The sequence below is a fragment of the Cygnus atratus genome, chromosome 2 (assembly GCF_013377495.2).
Source record: "Cygnus atratus isolate AKBS03 ecotype Queensland, Australia chromosome 2, CAtr_DNAZoo_HiC_assembly, whole genome shotgun sequence".
Taxonomy (NCBI): Eukaryota; Metazoa; Chordata; class Aves; order Anseriformes; family Anatidae; genus Cygnus; species Cygnus atratus.
The window spans coordinates 39,527,202-39,534,194 of NC_066363.1; the positions used below are offsets into that span (position 1 = coordinate 39,527,202).

The 6,993-nt window shown below is 35.5% G+C and overlaps 1 long non-coding RNA gene across 1 annotated transcript; it reads right to left on the minus strand.

Annotated features, from left to right (window-relative positions):
- Positions 1-2,394: 2,394 nt before the first annotated feature.
- Positions 2,395-6,770, minus strand: LOC118252823 (uncharacterized). The gene is made up of 3 exons (XR_004780276.1): positions 6,508-6,770; positions 5,609-5,810; positions 2,395-5,257 (listed from the first exon to the last, which is right to left on the minus strand). It is a non-coding gene; the product is annotated as an uncharacterized LOC118252823 (long non-coding RNA).
- Between the last annotated feature and the right edge of the window lie 223 nt (positions 6,771-6,993).

Consider the following 6,993-nt stretch of genomic DNA (forward strand, 5'->3'; position numbering starts at 1 on the left):
AGGGGTTGTCACAGTCACTTCCACGACTAGTGTTTTGAAACTCTTTATATCATGAACTGTTAACTCTGCTCCCCTACTAGCACTAGGACTGTTTAAAGGAGAGCAGTACAAAGACTAGTTTAGCAGCTGTACCCTTTAGTGACAAACTAGATTTTTTTAACCTGTGCAACAGAATGAGGACCTCCACTGTTTCCATTAAAATGTTTGCTTTTGACACTTTGTATGACCTTGGAGTGATCATTTAAACAGGAATACTCTGACCCAGCAGAGCAGTGATGAAACAGCCTGAAGGGTAACTGTTAGGAATGATTCAAAGAGGCTTTCATTTCCCCTGCTCCAGACATGGCCAAGTATCACTCTGTCTCAGTTCTTTTCTTTGGCCTGATCCTGCTGTGCTGTAAGTGCTGCAAGCTAAGAAAACATCAGGTTTCTTGGTGTCTTTCATCAAAGACACCCTTATGGTGGCATTTCTAGTCTTCTTTGCATTAAGAAAGCAAACTGAAACTAGCATGAGTTAAAGACAGGTAAGCCCAAAAGAATCACCTATTGACTTCACTTCTTAGTACAGATCTCTATAAACATTATCTCCCTTTGATGAATTTCTCTGTTCATTGGTGATCCTGCCACATTTGCAACAGCAGAGAGACTGCTCACTTAGGTCTTAAGAAAGGCTGAAAGAGCTGGGGATATTTGGCCTGGAGAAGAGAAGACTCTGGAGAGACCTCATTGTGACCTTCTAGTATTTAAATGGGTCTTATAAAAAAGATGGAGAAGGACTCTTTACTTGGGTAGATAATGATAGGGCAAGGCGGAATGGTCTTATACTAAAAGAGGATAGATATAGACTAGATATTTAGGAAGAAATTCTGCATTGTAAGGGTAGTGAGGCATTGGAACAGGCTGCCCAGAGAAGTTGTGGATGCCCTATCCCTGGAGGTGTTCAAGGCCAGGCTGGATGGGACCTTGGCCAACCTCGTCTAGTGGGTGGCATCCCTGCCCATGGCAGGGGGGTTAGAGTTAGATGTCTTTAAGGTCCCTTCCAAACCAAGCCGTTCTACGATGCTATGATCTGTAAGAATTACTGTGAGGACTCACTCATCACCTAGATATGCTAGCAATGCAGGCAGCTTTTTTTTTCACATTCCTCTCCCTCTTTCTGCTTCTGACCTTATGTTGCTTGTGTTGAATCTACAAATTCCCTCCAGGCTCCAGGAGTCCTAATGTGGGCACTTCACTACTTGTGCATCCTGCTGTATCACTACAGCTGCCCTAAAGAGACAATGATTATCTGCTGTTCTTTCAGCCCTAATGGAAGGATGACCTGGGAGAGGCACAAAAACATAGTTTTTATAAGGCTGTTAGCTGAGGTAGTAGCTGACTTAAAAAACAAATACATTAATTAATAAATTAAAAAAAAAAAATCAGAGCAGCACAGCAGTTATGTCTGCAAAGTCATATGGCTGGTATCTCAGGTTGTGCTGGGAAAAAAACAGCAGAGGGCTGGGCACAGGACAGCCTGGGAATCCAGGCAGCATGCCCACTGCAAATTAACAGTCATGCATTAATTTTCTACCTTCTATTCAAAATGCCATCAAAAGGCTAAGTGTGATTTGATCAAAATAAACATACCTCCTGATCATCAAGCAACACACAAATCAGAACTAATGACTGTGAAAACTCATCATATAGGAAAGAAGAGGAATAGGACAATGAGGGAAACCACAGAAACCAGAAATAAAACCTCCTGGTTTTACAAAAATTTAGTCCTACTTATTTGTTATTTCTTCCTCATAGATTCAACACTGAAACAATTTCTTCAAAGTCTACCTGCATCTATCAGTTGTAGAATAGAGACACTACCGCATTATAACATGACTTAATGTCTGGTACGGGGTATTTGATAGCTAGCTATATTTTAACAACACAGGTACAAGACTTATCATGAGAGTATGAGCAATAAATGCATTAAAAAAAATAAAAGTTGCCTATGGATGGTCTGAGAACAGAAAGGAAAGACTGTACATGCTGAGGGAATCATTTCCTGGGAGTTACACAGTGAACTCAATTAATTCATTTTTTTAAAGAGCTTTGAAGTTCTATACTGATGTTAAGCAACATTAATTCAACTGCTACCCCTCCTCTGATTTGCTTAATTATTTCACAGCCATAATCACAAACTCTTTAATACTTAAAAATAATTTCTTAATCTGACTTTCCTGCTCTAAGAAATATTCTGGAATCCCACAACTCCTTACACTATGCTCAAAAGAAAACCAAACCAAACCAAACCAAACCAAACCAAACCTTTAAAATTTCATTTTATTATCCTACTATATGTATATATATATATATATATATATATTTCTGTTTGGTGGTCAATGCACATATAACAAGCACAAAGTTAAAAACATGAGAAATCTTTATTGCAACATTTATATCAATATGCTGTAGAAGAAGGAGGGGGCAGTTCTGAGGTAAGAAGTGTTCTTTAAAACTGACAAAAAAAATTGAAGATGGCATGTGCTGGTTTAGCTACAAATAAAAAGACTAATATTTAGATTAATAAAAAAATCTACATAAAAAAGAAAGAGAGAGAGAGAGAGAGAGAAAGTAAGGATGTTTTCTAATTGCTGGACTGTATAGGTATCATGCGACGTGACTGAATGTATTATAAAGTATTCACAGCAGAAAAGAAACTGTATTAAAAGATAATAATTAGTTTCAATTTGGCCTTGAGAACCTGCCATGACCATAATTGTTCACTTGGCCCTATAGTACTCTGCAGGGGAGCTCTCTCACGTCTGTGCAAAAAGTTTTTAAGATAGGCCATGCACAAGATTACAGGAAACAGAAAAAATTCAAACTGCCATATATTAATTAAATTTGTTAATTAAAGTTGGAACATCTTATGAGTCTTGAAATATCCAGAGGAAGATTCTGTTAGTTCCTGCTCAGGCAGTAAATGCTGCTAACAAGGTCATGCAACAGTGAAAGTTATTTCCCAATTCAATCTAAAATGAGCCTAAGGATGGTCATAATGAAAAGCCTAATAGTGAGTTAGGAGGGATACAGTGCTTAAAATATAGATGTACTTACTAAGAATTTTATTCATTTTTTCCTACTGAAAAAATTAAGCCTTCATTTTGAGTTTGTAAAAGAAGTAAAAGTTATAATACTGTAATTTTTAGTTGCCACTATATGTAACTGAAATTTTATCATAAGAAAATAAGGTTTATTGAAAAAAAAAAAGAAAAAAAAAGAAAATTTGTTTTCCTTGAGAAACATCTACTTTGGCAATGATTTTTTTTTTTAATTTTGTAATTCTTACGTGGTTCTATCTATTTATTTATGAACTGTAATTTTGTTTTGGTTCTTAGAAATTAGACTGAGAAAAAAAAGAAAAATAAATGGAAAGAAGGGAAAAGATTAACAAAATTTTCTATATGACTGTCACAAACCTCCTAAGAGTTATTGGGATATGAGGTCATGAGATAAAATTCTGTGTCATACTTGGGGAAAACAGTTGTAAATGTTTACTTTACATTCACAGGTTACCTTCTGCCTAGCCTTTCTACTTTTGGTTAAAAGAAGAAATGAGTGTAACCCATACCCACCCCAAGAAATTGATATGTATAGGCATCTTCAGACCCTTAATATTACTTTAAAAATGTTACAGACCAAGCCATTCCAACCAAGTTTGAATAAATGAAAGACTTTGAAAGTCTAGTCTCCTATAATTGCATCATATTTTTCTTAATCAAAACAAAACAAAACAAGACAAAACAAAACAAAAGAAAACACAAAGACTATTCAAAACATAGCAATTGTAGTTTGGTGTAGAGGATAAAATGGAGTATTTGAAAGTACATTCCTTTCACACCAGAGACATTATTGTTTCTTGCATGTTGTATGTGAAAAAGTACAATCAAATTTGAGAGCTGTATTCATTTCAGAATAAACAGATTTTTAAAAAGGTAAACGTGCATTTAGTGGCCTACCCAGAACTTGTGTTAGGGGGTAGCTGAAGAAACTCTTGGTCTGATTTATTTTTATAACTCAGAATCATTTCAGAATGCCTATAAGGCTACATTTTTATCACCAAAAATGCACACAAAGTAAACAAGATATACAAAAGCATAATAAACTAGTGAAATGCATATTGTGACTTAGATCTCCACAGAAGTCTACAAGCTCCAGTTATGAAAGCCTGACTATATTTAAAGTTCCTTTTAATGATACTTGACTACACTCAAGGAAAGAAAGAAAACCAGACTTCAGAAAAAGATATTTTACCATGGATGAGAACATGAAGATCTCTCTTTTTACTCTATTGTCCACTTTCTGGAACAGAAGATTAGTGGTATGTGAGAAACACTACTGAACTACAAAATTAGTATAGAAGGAATCAAGATGTTTGGAGTAGATCTGTTCATATCAAGATTAAATTCAAAAGAACAGTGTTTCTGTACTAGATATCTGGGGTTAGGTTTAGGATTAAAGTTCAGCCAAGAATTATGAATGACAAAGTTTGGGCACACATGAGCTATTCTGCTCAGATTTCTGACCCTGCTTAAAACTCACATTCAGGAATTCATGACCTCCATTCTAGTTTTGAATCTGAATCAAAAAGAAAAGCAATCTCTAAATTAATCCTTTTTTAAGAAAAGTGTGACTCAACAGACTTATATCAGTGCACTTAGTCAGACTATTTTATGTCCTCTGAGGATATGGCTCAATGAGGAATCAGCTCTTTAACTTGTAAAGATGAAGACTGAAATCACAAACAGGATGTTCACAAAAAGCAACACATTATGAATTACTTCAGAGTATTTCATAAGTCTGTACACTTTTCCACTGGCTATAGTCCCAAATGGAAAACTGATGTAGAGATGATTGTTATAAAACAAAAAAATATGAAGTCTTCATTGGCAGTAGACTAGTGAAAAGACAAGAATTCATTCTTGGAGCAGCTTGGAAAAGTTTGTCTCTATTCCACACACATTTTGTTTATGTTACAAGACAGTTACAGTTGAGGGAACCTTTACTAATTTGTCTTGAAAGTGGATTTTTCTAAATGCCTGCAGGAGACAGCTCAGTATGATAAATCTGGTTCAATGTTGTTGATCTCTAAAGGTATTGCGACTGCTATTTTCACATGAGATGTTTAAGAGGTGCTTTAGAAATGTGAAATTATCAAAATGCTCATTTCCTGGTTAGTTTTGTGCCACTGCACAGCTGTGCTCAATTAGGCAGACATCTGAAAAACAATAGAAAAAAAAAAAACAAAAAACAATGCATTCTTCTAGCCATTACATTTTTAATTTCTACAAGCAAAAAGCCTAAAATAGGTCATATCAGAAAACAGACTGCATCAAAAAGCCTAAAATAGGTCCTATCAGAAAACAGACTGCATCAAGATCCCTCTGTAGTTAGGTGTAGTTTCTTGGATAAAATTCAGAGAAGCTTTTTTCATTTCCCCTCATGTCATTGTTTTCTAAACTCAAACAACCATGAAGAAGTTGGATAACATTTTTTCTTGTTCTAGCATCTGAAGTTCACAGTCAAATACCAGCTCTGTTATGCTTGACATAAAGTCTAAGATCCTCACCTTAAGGTCTTCACAGTCTGCAACAGATTCATAAGAGGTGATGAGAGTGACAGAAACACTCAGAGATAATACTTCCACTAGCCAACCCCTCCTAAAATATTTTTGGAGATCAGTCTTAAACTGTATTCACTCTGGTCTCAGCAATCAAATTACTCTTCAACTCCCCATTGATTTCCTCTGGTTTCTGTGTATCTAGATCCATCTATTCTGGACAAAATAAAAGGAGAGAAACAAACAAACAAACAAACAATCAAAAAGACAAAATGATCCTTTTTGATACAGAACAACAAATCTCAAAGCAGTTTTAGAGTTTAGGACTGCTCAATTGCTTTCTTCATATACTATCAAGCTGGACTGACAGTTTGATTTTCCATAACAGAGAGAAACGTAAGTACATCATTTCCTATTATCTCGTTTATTTTTGAGGGATTACAAGTAAACTTCTAGGAACAATCTTCCAGTTAAATGTAATTCAATACTAAGCTATGTAATTTGGGATAGGATTTTTGTGAAAAATGTTAAAGAGATATATTTTAGTAAAGTGCAGGGACACATTTATTTATTTGTTTATTTTTATAACAGCTTATGAATTCTAACCAGGATTTGGTCAATGAGACTTTCTTTCCATATTTTTATTTCTCACTGTTTTAAGAGCAAATCAGCATCATGTGTTCCAAGCAACATTCTTTACTGGCCTCTCATGGCATGATGACCATTCTGCTCTCTTCTGTCTTAGATGCTGGGTATACCAGATGGTTTTAGGACAATAGAATATAGCAAAGACGGTCATTTAACTGCTTCTTCATCTTCATTTCTACTTATTTCCTGTATACTGTGCTCACAGCTAGAATTACTTGGCAACTGCTCCATGGCAGCAAAACAGAAAGATATTACCTTACCTTGGAGAGAAAAGCAAAGCTGAGTGGGACTGGTCTACTTACTCACATGGTTGCCTTTTCATTATTGGTCTGGAACTTTTATCATGCTGTTTCTAAGAAGTGAACAGGAAAACAACTGTCTCATGAGACAGATATACATATACAAACCCTTGGTTGCCTGAAGTTGTGTAATAATCATCCAGTTTCTGTAATACCAAATATGTGTCAGACTTTATAAAATGTTGCAGTCATTCTGCCCAAATTCCAGCATTTGCTGATGATTCATCCCAAAAGTCAACAGAGAGAGAAGAAACAGAAGTTCCTGTGAAAAAGATGTCTACCCTCCCAGTCTAATTGGTGGAGATGAGCACATTTTCCACAGAATGTTGTTTTCTGCAGAAGGAGAGAGATCCAGGCACAGATCTCTCAATTTTCCCTAGTTTGGTGAAGACATTTAGTAGTTTCATTTGATATACAAAAAGCTTCTACTAGGAAAAAAAAAAAAAA